General features: G+C 45.5%; 2 pseudogenes; both read right to left on the reverse strand.

Annotated features, from left to right (window-relative positions):
• Positions 1-1,435: 1,435 nt before the first annotated feature.
• On the reverse strand, positions 1,436-1,553 carry LOC112209707 (5S ribosomal RNA; annotated as a pseudogene).
• An 8,959-nt stretch (positions 1,554-10,512) lies between these two features.
• On the reverse strand, positions 10,513-10,614 carry LOC112209722 (U2 spliceosomal RNA; annotated as a pseudogene).
• Positions 10,615-15,834: the final 5,220 nt, after the last annotated feature.

The raw sequence follows: 15,834 nt of genomic DNA on the forward strand, positions 1-15,834 counted from the left end.
CGCACTGCTGCCCAGGCTGGAGTGCAGTGGCACAATACTGGCTCACTGCAAGCTCTGTCTCCCGGGTTCACACCATTCTCCTGCCTCAGCCTCCTGAGTAGCTGGGACTACAGGCGCCTGTCACCAAGCCCGGCTAATTTTTTGTATTTTTAGTAGAGACACGGTTTCACCATGTTAGCCAGGGCGGTCTCGATCTCATGACCTCGTGATCCGCCCGTCTCGGCCTCCCAAAGTGCTGGGATTATAGGCGTGAGCCACCATGCCTGGCCTTAAATTAGAATTAGCAAGTAGTTGTGTGCACTGGAGTGACTTGCAGTCTACACATGCTGTTTAGCTTGGAGTTACTGGAATTGTAAGAAACTCTGAACCACAAGCACGTCTCTTCTTCCACCCCGACCCCACCAAGCTGTTAAATGGTTTGTCAAGGGATGTCACTCTTATTCATTGTATTAGTTTCCAGTGCAGCAAACATAAATCTTATGTCCACAACTTATGTGGTATGCCGTAAATGTAAATTGATATTCTTTTTTTTTTTTTCCTGGAGACAGGGTCTCCCAGGCTGGAGCGCAATGGTGCAATCTCAGCTCACTGGAACCCCACCTTCCAGGCTCAGTCAGTCCTCCCACCTCAGCCTCCCAAGTAGCTGGGACTACAGACACTCACCACCACGCCCAGCTAATTTTGCATTTTTGTAGAGACGGGGTTTTGCCATGTTGCCTAGGCTGGAATTGATATTCTTTAACTCAACAAAATTTCTGTTTCAAAACCCCATTATTATTATTATTATTATTATTATTATTATTATTATTATTTTTGAGACAGAGTCTCACTCTGTCGCCCAGGCTAGAGTGCAGTGGCGTGATCTCCACCTGCCAGGTTCAAACGATTCTCCTGCCTCAGCCTCCCCAGTAGCTGGGATTACAGGCGCCCACCACCACGCCCAGCTAATTTTTTGTATTTTTATAGAGACGGGGTTTCACCATGTTAGCCAGGATGGTCTCGGTCTCCTGACCTCGTGATCCACCTGCCCCAGCCTCCCAAAGTGTTGGGATTACAGGCATGAGCCACGGCACCTGGCCTACAACCCCCCATTGTTTTTAAGAGGTGGCAGAATATAACCTCAGTCAAGTCAGGGTTCACTGTCCCTGTCCCTTTTCCTAGAATTGTTCCCAGAGCTCACATAGTGCTATGTATGTGTGTGGTGGGTGGGGCGGGGGCTGAGGGGCGGGGGGAGCTTCCGTTCTTTGCTGTCCTCTGTGCAAATTATTACCGAGCCCCTCTCATTCCTGTCCATGTGGCCCCTTCAATCCAGGTGCTTTCTATTCTTCCCTATTCTACTCAGGCGCAAGCATCATCCTATTGTTTCTGTTCCATGCTAAGCCTTCAAACCCTTCTTGCACAGTGTAGCCAACTCTCTCCGGATTTTTTTTTTTTAAGTCTACAGCACCCGGTATTCCCAGGAGATCTCCCATCCAAGCACTTACCAGGCCCAGCCCTGCTTAGCCTCCAAGATCAGATGAGATCAGGCACATTCAGGGTGGTGTGCCCTATACCTCTCTAGGTTCTTACTGCTCCACTGGAGTTCTTGGGGAGTGAAGCAGGGTCTGTTCTGCCATTTAATCCTACAAACTATCTCTCCAGGGCTCTTCTTCCAGGGAAAGGCACACAGTCCCTCTAGAGGAAACAAGGGCACCTGTGTCCTCTGGGTTTCCTCTTCCCTTCTGTACATTTTTCTCTCTGCCTAGGCAATTTTTTTCCTAAGGATGACTGGAGGGAGACCCACCTTCCTAAGCATCCCCACTGTCCAGCTCTCAAACATTTTTCCTGTGTATCTATTTCTCTAAAGAGCTTAAGTTTTTGGAAATTACTGGGCATTTATTTCCTTTTCACCCTGGCTGCTTCTTCCCCCAAGGCAATGAACACAAAAGAATTTAGCTGCTTGCAAGCAGGGGGAAAGAAGATAAGGAGCACTAAAGAGGAATGTACCCTAACCAGCTTTACACATCCTGGGGCTTTTTTTTTTTTTTTTTTTTACAGAATCTTGCTCTGTCACCCAGGCTGGAGAGCACTGGCGTGATCTTCGCTCACTGCAACCTCCACCTCCCAGGTTCAAAGGATCCTCCCGCCTTAGCCTCCCGAGTAGCTGGGATTACAGGCATGTGCCACCACACCCAGCTAATTTTTGTATTTTTAGTAGAGATGGGTTTCACCATGTTGGCCAGGCTGGTCTTGAACTCCTGACCTCAGGTGATCTGCCTGCCTTGGCCTCCCAAAGTGCTGGGATTACAGGCGTGAGCCACCACGTCTGGCCGTCTCAGGCCTTCTTTTCAAGGCCAGAACTAAAAATTAGGTCCCGATTTGTTTAACTTCTACCTTTCCATAGTAGTCCACCAGTCTGGCATCTGCATTAGATAGGAATAATTGATTGATTGATTGATTGATTGATTCGAGACAGGGTGTTGCTCTATTGCCCAGGCTGGAATACAGCAGTGCCATCACAGCTCTCTGCAGCCTTGACCTCTTGGGCTCAAGTGATCCTCCTGCCTCAGCCTCCTGAGTAGCAGGGACTACAGGTGTGTGCCACCACACCCAGCTTTTTTTTTTTTTTTAATGTTTAGTAGAGACAAGGTTTCACTGTGTTGCCAAGGCTGGTCTCAAACTCCTGGCTTCAAGTAATCCATCCACCTCAGCCTCTCAAAGTATTAGGATTACAGGTGTGAGCCGCTGCACTTGGCCTAGATGAGAAATACTTAAAGCATAGGTTCTCAGGCTACACTCTAGACCTACAGATTCTCTAGAGTTGAACTTACAAATCTGTCTTTTAACAAACTCCCAGTATTTTGCTTATGTACTCAGTTGCACTGGTCCTCCGACTTAGTTTTGGCTAAAACTCCCTGAAAGTCACTTTCTTTCCCACATCTTCTGTCTGTCTTTTTTTCTGTTTCTTTCTTACCCCAATAGTGGTAACATCCAGTTAGAGTCCCTTCCATATAACCAAAATCTGGTGTGGAGTTCTGTATCCATTTCTCAAAGGGAAGATAAGGTGGAGGGCAAGAGGATGTTCATGTGTCTTGTTTACTCTTACCCATTTTTTAGCCTTATTTATTTATTTATTTATTGAGACAGAGTTTCGCTCTTGTTGCCCAGGCTGGAGTGCAATGGTGCGGTCTCGGCTCACTACCACCTCCTGGGTTCAAGTGATTCTCCTGCCTCAGCCTCCCGAGTAGCTGGGATTACAGGCATGCGCCACCACGCCCGGCTAATTTTGTATTTTTAGTAGAGAGGGGGTTTCTCTATGTTGGTCGGGCTGGTCAGGCTGGTCGCAAACTCCCAACGTCAGGTGATCCGCCTGCCTCGGCTTCCCAGCGTGCTGGGATTACAGACGTGAGCCACCGCGCCTGGCCTTTTAGCTCATTTTTATCATCCTGTTCGTGCTCCAAGTTGAAAATCATAATCTAATCCACCAAACAAGCCCATCTGAAGAGCATATCTTCAACCTGTGTCAGATGCAAAAATATTTTGCAGCAGCCAGAAGTGGTGGCGGGCACCTGTAATCCCAGCTACTTGAGAGACTAAGGCAGGAGGATTCCTTGAGCCCAGGAATTTGAGGCTGTAGTGCGCTGTGATCACTCCTATAATAGTCACTGTACTCCGGCCTGGGCAACATAGTGATGCATCGTCTCTTTAAAAAAAGGGTTTTTTGTTTGTTTGTTTGTTTGTTTTTAAATTCTTGCCATTGAGCTTCAGAAAAAACCAAAAACTTCCAAGAGACCTAAATGCTGTTTGATTCTTATGGAGAATCATCAGCATATATAAACTTCCCAGTTTTTCAAGGTTTGGGGATACTTACAGAGGAAACAGACTAATCTATTTATATATCCCCAAAGTAGATAAATTACATAGTAAGTTTTTTTTAGATTGCTTGCATGGATGTGTTTATTGTTAAACCCCAGCCTAATTTATTTGGAGAGAAGAGTTCACTCTCTTTTAAGTGAATACGGCTAGGTAGGCCATGTTTGGCTGCCAATATCTTCAACCTATTTTATTCCAAAATGAGGTAGGAGTGCTGAGCTAAACTGGTGCCCTTAAGGGTTACGTCCTAGAGACTAAAGATGCATTCACTGAAAGTCATTCATGAGCAATGATTGGGAAGACTCACCTGCTGGAATGGTTGTTGATATTTGTAAGTCAGCAATATTTCTTGACTTGACTCAACAAAAAGTCATGCATTGTTATGATGACATCAGAATACTAAAATACTACTCCATGTGAAATAACAAAGCAAAGAATATTACAGCTGGGCATGATGATCACACTAGAAATCCTAGCACTTTGGGAGGCTGACGTGAGAGGATCACTTGGGCGCAGGAGTTCAAGACCAGCCTGGGCAACACAGTGAGACCTCACCTTTAATTAAAAAAATAATAATAATAATCAAAGCAAATGACGAACAAAGAAGAGGGGCAGGCTGAGCAGGAGGCAGAGAAGTGAACTGTAGCCTAAGCAGGTTCCAGTAATTACCTCTTTTATTTTAAGAACTGAATATTTCGTTCCAGGCTCAAATTATCGAGAAGTACATCTTTTCCTTTAAAGTTGATTAAGCAGCAGCTCTTCCAAGCTGAAAATATTATAACAGATGCCAACTGTCTGCAGAGGACTCTGCTAGATGCTGTAAATAAAGAAAACAAGTTTTCCTGCACAGAATGTCCTTTGTTTCCTAAAAGGTTGGTACAGAGTTGGAGTTAGAGACCAAAGAAATCACAGACTTCACAGGTTGAAAGGAACTATAATGTTCTCTTAGGCCAGTCCCACAAGTAATGGGTGAATTATTCCTTCTGCTTCCCCTCTGAGCGCCCATTGGACTTGGGCCTTATAGCTCCGGAAATGCAGATCTGTGCTTCCTGACGGGTGGAGAGCAGTCCTGGCTGGTAACAGCTGTGTCTGAGTGGGAGTCGGCAGGAGGGAGGGCGCCATGGGAACAGCTTGCATTAGGCTGCTTGCTGCTCCTGGCTGAGCCCTGGGGGCGTGCTCTGGGGACTTGGCCTGGATGGACTTGAACCTTAGGCAGACTTTATCAGCAAGCGCTCCCTTGGCTAAAAACCTGATTTCTCATACTATTTGCATTGTTTTAGGTATTTCTACTTTAGACAAAAGAACTTGTTCTTTGTGACGCTTTGTCCAGGTGGGAATCTTTTATTTTATTTTATTTTATTTTATTATTCATTCATTCACTTAATAAATTTTCATTGAGTTACTCCTGTTTCATTAAAGGCAACTAAGGGTTGGGCAGGCGGCGCAAAGGCAGGTGGCGGTGGCTCATGCCTGTAATCCCGGTACTTTGGGAGGCTGAGGTGGGTAGATCACCTGATGTCAGGAGTTTGAGACCAGCCTGGCCAACATGGTGAAACCCCTTCTCTACTAAATACAAAAATTAGTGGGATGTGGTGGTGGGAACCTGTAATCCCAGCTACTCGGGAGGCTGAGGCAGGAGAATTGCTTGAACCTGGGAGGTGGAGGCTGCAGTGAGCCGAGATTGCGCCACTGCACTCTAGCCTGGCTGACAGAGTGAGACTCCGTATCACCAAAAAAAAAAAAAAAAAAAAAAAAAAGGCCTGGCGCGGTGGCTCACGCCTGTAATCCCAGCACTTTGGGAGGCCGAGGCGGGCAGATCACGAGGTCAGGAGATCGAGACCATCCTGGCTAACACGGTGAAACCCCATCTCTACTAAAAACACAAAAAATTAGCCGGGTGTAGAGGCGGGCACCTGTAGTCCCAGCTACTCGGGAGGCTGCGGCAGGAGAATGGCGTGAACCCGGGAGGTGGAGCTTGCAGTGAGCTGAGATCGCGCCACTGCACTCCACTCTGGGCGACAGAGCGAGACTCCGTCTCAAAAAAAAAAAAGAAAAAAGGCAACCGAGGCTCAGAGAGCTTAGGTTAAATACTCAAAGTCACAATTTTGTGACTAAGTGACAGAATGGACATCTCCTGACTCAAATTCCAGTGTGTTTTATACTATTTTGGGGGTGGTATTACATTATTTTCATCGAGTAGTTTTTAAAAAACTTAATATTGTTTATTAAAGTACATCTCTGGCCGGGCGCGGTGGCTCATGCCTATAATCTCAGCACTTTGGGAGGCTAAGGTGGGTGGAACGAGGTCAGGAGTCAGAGACCAGCCTGGCCAACAGGATGAAACCCCGCCTCTACTAAAAATATAAAAATTAGCTGAGGGTGGTGGCGTGCACCTGTAGTCCCAGCTACTCAGGAGGCTGAGAAAGAAGAATCACTTGAACCCGGGAGGCAGAAGTTGTAGTGAGCCGAGATCGCACCATTGCACTCCAGCCTGGGCGACAGAGTGCTCCATCTCAAAAAACAATAATATTAATAAAGTACTTCTCCTATTTCTCTTTCATTGACAGCACTAGGATGACACAGATGCAGAAAGGACAAAAGAGAACTGACAGACACTGAAATTTTGTAATACACCAGGTTCAATATCAGACACCTTATATGTAGCATCTCATTCAATTTTCACAATCATCCTATAAAATAGTATGTACTATTGCTCCCATTTTTTTTTTCTTTTTTTGTTTTCATTTTTTTCCTCCCATTTTACAGGTAAGGAAATTAGGGCTTAGAAAGGTTAAATAGGCCAGGTGCAGTGGCTTACGCTTGTAATCCCAGCACTTTGGGAGGTGAAGGTGGGAGCGTTGTGTGAGGCCAGGAGTTCAAGACCGGCCTGGGCAAGATAGTGAGACCATCTCATCTCTACAAAAAATAAAAATTTAAAAATTAAAATACATTTGTTAAAAAGATTAACTTGCCCAAGTTCACCTAGGTGTCAAGTATTAGAGCTAGGGGTTTTTTTTTTTTTGAGACGGAGTCGCACTCTGTTGCCCAGGCTGGAGTGCAGGGGCTCGATCTCAGCTCACTGCAAGCTCTGCCTCCCGGGTTCACGCCATTCTCCTGCCTCAGTCTCGTGAGTAGCTGGGACTACAGGCGCCCGCTACCACGCCCGGCTTTTTTTTTTTTTTTGTATTTTTAGTAGAAACGGGGTTTCACCGTGTTGGCCAGGATGGTCTCAATCTCCTGACTTTGTGATCCGCCCGCCTCGGCCTCCCAAAGTGCTGGGATTACAGGCGTGAGTCTCCGTGCCCGGGACTAGAGCTGGGTTTTGAATCGAGTTCTTTCTTACCCAAAAGTCATTAAATATACTGCCTCCCATGCCCCTAAGCAAGATAAACTGGATATCTAAATGCCCACTTAATTCCAATTAGCTCTGCTCAAATTTTACATGTACTTCAAGGGAGAGCCTTTATACTGGCCTTTGATCCTGAGCTTAATTGACCAGGAGACACTGATAGTCCTATGTAAAAAAAAGTCAATTAACACTCGCATTTTTACCTAGGCCCAAAAATAGCTGAAGGGGATTACTTGAACAAAATAAGTGAGAAGAAAAGGTTACTAGAGTTCCTATGATCTCTGACCTTCTGGAACCACTCTGATTGTTTCCAAATTTATGCTGTGAAAGTTAATTTTAGTTTTTCCCACCAGAGCTTTCATTCATTGATCTATGCACTTGAAGTCACATAGGATTCAAATCCTCTTCCATATGACAATGCTTCAAATTATTTGCAGTGAGCTTTCAAGTGTTCCTAGGGTTTGAGTGGGAGGTGTGGCATAGAGTTGGGTTACCGGCTTATGATGAAACATGGCATATTAATCACACACTTTTGTATCCTTTCCCCTCCAAAACCATGTATGTGATAGCAAGTAAATAAAGGTATTAAACCAATAGGTAAAAAGGAAGGAAAAGATGACAACAGCGGACTAGTTTTTTTTTTTTTTTGAGACAGTCTTGCTCTGTCGCCCAGGCTAGAGTGCAGTGGTGCCATCTCGGCTCACTGCAAGCTCTGCCTCCCGGGTTCAAGCGATTCTCCTGCCTCAGCTTCCTGAGTAGTTGGGACTACAGGCGCCCGCCACCACGCCCGGCTAATTTTTGTATTTTTAGTAGAAACGGGGTTTCACTGTGTTAGCCGGGATGGTCTCAATCTCCAGACCTCGTGATCCGCCCGCCTTGGCCTCCCAAAGTGCTGGGATTACAGGCGTGAGCCAGCGCGCCCGGCCTTTTTTTTTTTTGGTGATACGGAGTCTCTGTCGACCAGGCTGGAGTGCAGTAGTACGATCTCGGCTCTTTACAACCTCAGCCTCCCAGTGAGAAGTGACAGCCTGCTGGCAGCCCTCACTCTTGGCGCCTCGTTGGCCTCGGCGCCCACTCTGGCCACGCTTGAGGAGCTCCTTCAGCTTGCCACAGCACTATGGGGCCCCCCCTCTGGGCTGGCCAAGGCCAGAGTCAGCTCCCTCTGCTTGCAAGGAGGTGTGGAGGGAGAGGCGCCGCGGGGAACTGGGGCTGTGCGCGGCGCTCGGGGGCCAGCGCGAGTTCCGGGTGGGCGTGGGCTCGGCGGGCTCCGCACTCGGAGCGGCCGCCCCACGCCACAGGCCCTGGGCAGTAAGAGGCTTAGCACTCGGGCCAGCAGCTGCGGAGGGTGCGCCAGGTCCCCAAGCAGTGCCGGTCCGCCAGGGCTGCGCTTGAATTCTCCCCGGGCCTCAGCTGCCTACCGGCGGGGCAGGCCTCTAGACCTGCAGCCTGCCATGCCCGAGCCTCCCCCCGCCGCCACCACCCCCGGCTCCTGCGCGGCCCGAACCTCCCCGACAAGCGCCGCCCCCTGCTGCGCGGCGCCTGGTCCCGTGGACCACCCAAGGGCTGAGGAGTGCCGGCGCACTGCGGGAGACTAGCAAGCAGATCCACCTGTAGCTCCAGTACGAGATCCACTTGGTGAAGCCAGTTGAGGTCCTGAGTTTAGTGGAGACTTGGAAATGGAAGACCTTTATGTCTAGCTAAGGGATTGCAAATACACTAATCAGTACTCTGTGTCTAGCTCAGGGTTTGTAAATGCACCAATCAGCACTCTGTATCTAGCTCAAGGTTTGTAAATGCACCAATCAGTGCTCTGTGGGGACTTGGAGAACGTTTGTGTCTAGCTCAGGGATTGTAAACACACCAATCAGCACCCTGTCAAAATGGACCAATCAACTATCTGTAAAACAGACCAATCAGTTCTCTGTAAAATGGACCAATCAGCAGGATGCGGGTGGGGGGGTGGGGGGGTGGGGGGGGTGGGGGTGGGGGTGGGGGTGGGGGTGGGGGGGGGGGGCCAGATAAGGGAATAAAAGCAGGCTGCCGGAGTCAGCAGCGGTAAGCTGGTTGGGTTGTTTTCCGCATTGTGAGGGCTTTGTTTTTTTTTTTGTTCTTTACATTAAAACTTGTTGCTGCTGCCTTTGTGAGTTATATTATTGAATGCAAAGGTTTGCAGTTTTATTGTTGAGTCAGCAAGGCCGTGAACCCACCAGAAGGATAAAACTGTAAATATGCTACCTGTAATAGTTTAACAGTCACCATCCGCAGCTTCATTTTTCAAGTCAGTGAGATCAAGAAACAACAAATTATGGACACATCAGGTTCTAAGTGATTCTCTTGCCTTAGCCTTCCGAGTAGCTAGGACTTACAGGCGTGCACGACACCACATCGAACTAGTTTTTTGTATTTTTAGTAGAGACAGTTTTCACCATGTTAGCCAGGCTGATCTTGATCTCTTGAACTTGTAATCTGCCCACTCTCAGCCTCCCAAAGTGCTGGTATTACAGGCGTGAGTCACAGTGCCTGGCTGACAAAATTTTTTTGGGAGGGAAAGCAAATAGAAAAGAGAGAAACTAATTTAGCAGGGCAGAGAACATTACAGACTAAGAACCAGGAGAAGGTATTTGAGATGTAAAGAGAACCTCGAGGCTCTTGGTACAATGGGAAGCTGGAGAGAGGCCCATGGCTGAAAACGAGGAGATGGGCTCGGAGTCTGGGTACACACCTACTGATTCCCAGTTCTTCTCTCCTACCTTAGGCAGCCAGGGTGGGAGAGGAGAACTGGGGATTAGTAGGTGTGTACCTCTCTCTTCATCTTCATAGGAGCCCAGAGGTTTATTCTCCAGAGCATTGAGCCCCTGAGGTCTGGTTCAGAGTATCTGCTTAGTACAGTGAATAAATGTACAAAAATAAGTGAACACCTAATTGAACGTGGAATGGGATCCAGCCTTTTCCCTCACTGCACAGCTACAACACTGCAACTTCCCACACCTACTTCCCCTCCCTCATGCAGTACCTGTTAGTCACTTAGTAGCTGTCTCTGTTAGATTGGCTGACATACTGTGTATATAGGATTTAATACTATTTGTGGTTTCAGGCATCCTCTGGGGGGCTTGGAACATACCTCCCACGGATAAAGGGAGACTACTGTACAATACAAGAGCTTAAGAATGCTTTTCACGCCAATGACTCCTCTTACCATTGACCATATTTTAGTACTTTGTTTTCACACTATCACGTTTTGTTTTGTTATTTTGTTGATGCTTGTTTTGATTTACCCACATATTGACCAATTCCTTTGCTCACTACTCTTTCTTGATTCTTCTTCCTTCTGGATTTCTTTCTTTTCCTTCCAGACATTAAACTGATCAGAACAGATACTACACTTGATCCTAGCCAAAAGGCCAAGAAGTGATTAATTTCCTTCTTCTTAAAGTGCTTCATTAAATAGTTCTTTCATTTATTTATTTGTATTTATTTATTTTTTAGAAAGTCTCACCTTATTGCCCAGGCTGGAGTGTGATGGCACAATCACAGCTCGCTGCAGCCTCAAACTCCTGGCCTCAAGTGATCCTCCAAGCTCAGCTTCCCAAAGTGCTGGGATTACAAGCATAAGCCACTGCACCTGGTTCCTTAAATAGTTATTTTAATAGGATCACCTATAAATGATAAATTCCTTCAGTCTTTGCCTAAACTATTATTTGACCTTTTCATGAATTGTCGACTAGTAGAAACTGAAGTATAGGTTGGCATTTTCTCTCACAATTTTGAAGCTGTTCCTTTATCTTTTGATTTCTATTGGTATGTTTGAACAGTCTGCTGTCAATCTGATTGTCAATTTTTTTTCATTTTTGTCTTTTTTTTTTTTTTTTTTTGAGATGGAGTTTTGCTCTGTCACCCAGGCTGGAGCGCAGTGGCACGATCTTGGCTCACTGCAACTTCTGCCTCCCAGGTTCAAGTGATTCTTCTGCCTCAGTCTTCCAAGTAGCTGGGGTTACAGGTGCACACCACCATGCCTGTAATACAAAAATTTTTGTATTTTTAGTAGAGATGGGGTTCACCATATTGGCCAGGCTGGTCTCGAACTCCTGGCCTCAGGTGACCCACCCAACTCGACCTCCCAAAGTGCTGGGATTACAGGCATGAGCCACTGTGTCTGGCCTCATTTCTTTATTAATTTTTTATTTTTTATTTTTTTTGAGACGGAGTCTCACTCTGTCACCCAGGCTGGAGTGCAGTGGCGCAATCTCAGCTCACTGCGAGATCCACCTCCCATGTTCACACCGTTCTCCTGCCTCAGCCTCTCCAAGTAGCTGGGACGACAGGCGCCCGCCACGCCGGGCTAATTTTTTGTATTTTTAGTAGAGAGAGGGTTTCACCGTGGTCTCGATCACCTGACCTCGTGATCTGCCCGCCTTGGCCTCCCAAAGTGCTGGGATTACAAGTGTGAGCCACCGTGCCTGGCCTATTTATTAATAATAATAATTATTAATAATAATAATTAATAATAATAATTATTATTATTATTTTGAGACGGAGTCTTGCTCTGTTGCCCAGGCTGGAGTGCAGTGTCACGATCTCTGCTCACTACAAGCTCCGCCTCCTGGGTTCACGCTATTCTCCTGCCTCAGCCTCCCGAGTAGCTGGGACTACAGGCACCTGCCACCATGCCTGGCTAATTTTTTGTACTTTTAGTAGAGACGGGGTTTCACCGTGTTAGCCAGGATGGTCTCGATCTCCTGACCTTGTGATCTGCCCGCCTCGGCCTCCCAAAGTGCTGGGATTACAGGCGTGAGCCACCACGCCCAGCCCTTATTATTATTATTTTTTAGTACAGATGGTTTTTCACCATTTTGGCCAGGCTGGTCTCGAACTCCTGACCTCAACTGGTCTGCCCACCTCACCCTCCCAAAGTGCTGGGATTACATAGGCATTTAGCCACCATGCCTAGCAATTGTCATTAATTTGTAACTAATATCTATTTTATCTGAATGCTTTTAAGATATTTTATTTATCTTTGGTGTTCTGCCTATACATGTCTATAATTAGACATGTAACATGTCTAATTATAGACTTTTGAATGTATCTGTCAAGAGACTTATTGTACCTCCTGAATCTGAGAACTCATGTCCTTCATCAGTTGTGAAAAATGTTCAGCAATTGAATCTTCTCCCTTTGCCTTCCCCATTCTTGCATGCTTGTTTTCCTTTGATACTCATATTGATTTATATTTGGTCTTCTCATTCTGTCCTTCATCTCTGTTGCTCTTCCATATTTATCTCTTTTCTTCATCTCTCTGTGCAATACTTTTTAAAAAAATCTCTTCCACCTTTACCTGTCTTTCTTCCTCAATGTCTTTTCTGCTGTTAACACATTTATTGAGAGTGCGTTTGTTTGAGACAGAGTCTGGTTCTGTTGCCCAGGTTGGAGTGCAGGTGTAATCATAGCTCACTGCAGCTTCAACCTACTGGGCTCAGGCAATCCTCCTGCCTCAGCCTCCCAACCACAGACACTTACCATTATGCCCAGCTAATTTTTAAATTATTTGTAGAGATGGAGTCTTCCCATGTTGCCCAGGCTGGTCTCAAACTCCTGGGCTCTAGTGATCCTCCGACTTTGGCCTTCCAAAGTGCTGGGATTACAGGCAGGAGCCACCATGCCCGGATTCATTGAGTTTTTAATTTGCATAAATTTAGCTTTCATTTCTTCAGATTCTTGGGTCTTTTCCCAATATTCCTCTTCTTTTTTATATTATTTTATTTCCTTTTCAAGTCTTTTAAAATGTCTAATTATTTAAAAGATAGTTATTTGGTAGTTCCTATCTAAGAGTTGTGTATCTTAAATCTTAGTAATCTAATTTTGCTGTTTTTGTATTTGCTGATTCTTCTGTTTACTTTGTTGATTTGTAATTTTTAAAATCATGAACTCATTTTCAGCAGGGCTTTCTCTGTGAATGTTCTTGCTTTTCTAGTTCCTTGAGATGCATCATTATTTTATTTTATTTTATTTTATTTTATTTTTTGAGATGGAGTTTCACTCTTGTTGCCCAGGCTAGAGTGCAATGGAGTGATTTTGGCTCACTGCAACCTCTGCCTCCCAGGTTCAAGCAATTCTCCTGTCTCAGCCTCCCTCGCTGGGAGCCTTCCTTGCTGGGATTATAGGCACCTGCCACCACGCCCAGCTAATTTTTGTATTTTTTTAGTAGAGATGGGGTTTCACCATGTTGGCCAGGCTGGTCCTGACCTCCTGACCTCAGATAATCCACCCACCTTGGCTTCCCAAAGTCCTGGGATTACAGGTGTGAGCCACCGCACCTGACCAGAAACATGTTACTTAACTTCCTTGTATTTGTACAATTTCAAAAGTTCCTCATTATTGATTTCTAGCTTTATTCCATTATTGGCAGAAAAGGTATTTGATATGATTTGAATTCTTTTAAGTTTGTAGAGACTTGTGGCCTAACGTGGTCTGTGCTGGAGTATGTTCCATGTGCTGATGAAAATATTGCACACTTACTAAGAACTAGGTAAAAGACAAAAATAATGTGTATTCTGCAGCTCTTAGAGGAAATGTTGCGTAAATAGCTGTTAGGGCCATTTGGTTAGAAGTCCAGTTTTTCTTTCTTTTTTTTGTATTTTTAGTAGAGACAGGGTTTCACCGTGTTAGCCAGGATGGTCTCGATCTCCTGACCTCGTGATCCTCCTGCCTCAGCCTCCCAAAGTGCTGGGATTACAGGCGTGAGCCACCATGCCTGGCCCAGTTTTTCTTTTTTTATTTTCTGTCTAGATGATGTGTCCAGTGCCGAGAGTGGGACATTGAGATCCCCAACTACTTGTATTGGAGTCAGCCTACTTCTCTCTTTTTTTTTTTTTTGAGATGGCGTTTCACTCTTGTTGCCCAGGCTGGAGTGCAATGGCATGATCTCAGCTCACCACAACCTCTGCCTCCCAGGTTCAAGTGATTCTCATGCCTCAGCCTCTCGAGTAGCTAGAATTACAGGCATGCGCCACCACGCCCAGCTAATTTTGTATTTCTAGTAGAGACGGGGTTTCTCCATGTTGGTCAGGCTGGTCTCGAACTCTCAACCTCAGGTGATACGCCCGCCTTGGCCTCACAAAGTGCTGGGATTACAAGCATGAGCCACCGCACCCAGCCGCCTATCTCTCTTTAGCTCTAGTACTTGGTTTATGTATCTTCATACTCCACTGTTGGGTGCATATGTATTTGTAATTGTTATATCCTCTTGCTAAATTGATCCTTTTATCATTATATAATCACTTTCTTTGTCTTGTTTTATCGTTTTTGAATTAAAGTGTTTTATTTCATGTAAGTACAGCTACTCGCGGTCACTTTTTGTTTTTGTTTGCATGGAATATCTTTTTAATTATTTATTTTGTGAGATGGGGTCTCGCTCTGTCACCCAGGCTGGAGTGCTGTGGTGTGATCATGACTTACTGCATCTCTGAACTTCTGGGCTTAAATGATCCTCCTGCCTCAGCCTCCCAAGTAACTGGGACTACAGGTGTGCACCATCATGTCCAGTTAATGTTTAAATTTTTCGTTGAGACAGGGTCTTGCTCTATTGCCCAGGCTGGTCTCAAACTCCTGGGCTCAGGTGATCCTCCCACTTCAGCCTCCCAAAGTGCTGGGATTATAGGCATGAGCCAACGTGCCAAGAATGCATGAAATATCCTTTCCACCCATTCACTTTCTGTTTAATATGTGTTTTTACAGTGAAGTGAGCTTCTTACAGGCAGCATATAATTGGGTCATGGGTTTTTTTGTTTTTTGACAGAGTCTTGCTCTGTCTCCCAGTGGTGCCATCTTGGCTCACTGCAACCTTCGCCTCCCAGGTTCAAGCTATTCTCCTGCCTCAGCCTCCTGAGTAGCTGGGACTACAGGCACCCACCACCACACTCGGCTAATTTTTTTGTATTTTTGGTAGAGACAGGGTTTTACCATGTTGGCCAGGCTGGTCTCAGACTCCTGACCTCAAGTGGTCCACCTGCCTTGGCCTCCCAAAATGCTAGGATTACAGGTGAGAGCCACTGCTCCCAGCTTGGGTCCTGGTTTTTAAAAATCTATTCAGCCAGTTCGTATCTTTTTGAAACATTTAAATGTATTTTTTAAGGCTAGTCAAGTGAAACAGTGGGAGTGGAGAAGGAACAAAGAAATCTGTAACTGGTTATGTTCAGTAAGTTGTAAACACCTCTGCACTGAGACCCTCAGGCTTTATCTTTTAAGAAGGAGTTCAATCCATTTACATTCAAGGATTCAAGGTTATTATTGATAGGTTAGGACTTACTTCTGTCATTTTGTTAATTGTTTTCTGATTGTTTTCATATATCCATTGTTCCTTTCTTCCTTTCTTATTGTGTATCATTGTGATTTGGTTGTTTTCTGTAGTAATAAGATTTGATTCTTTGCTTTCTTTTTTGAGTATCTGCCTAGCAGTGAGTTTTATACTTGTGTGTTTTCATGACAGTGATTATCATCTTTTCACTTTCAGATGTTGCAATCCCTTGAGCATTTCTTGTAAGGCTGGTCTATTGGTGATACATTTCCTCAGTTTTTGCTTGCCTGGGAAAGACTTTATTTCTCCCTCATTTCTCAAATACTAGGTGTCGTATGCTTGA

This window comes from Pan troglodytes, chromosome 5 (assembly GCF_028858775.2).
Source record: "Pan troglodytes isolate AG18354 chromosome 5, NHGRI_mPanTro3-v2.0_pri, whole genome shotgun sequence".
Lineage (NCBI taxonomy): Eukaryota > Metazoa > Chordata > Mammalia > Primates > Hominidae > Pan > Pan troglodytes.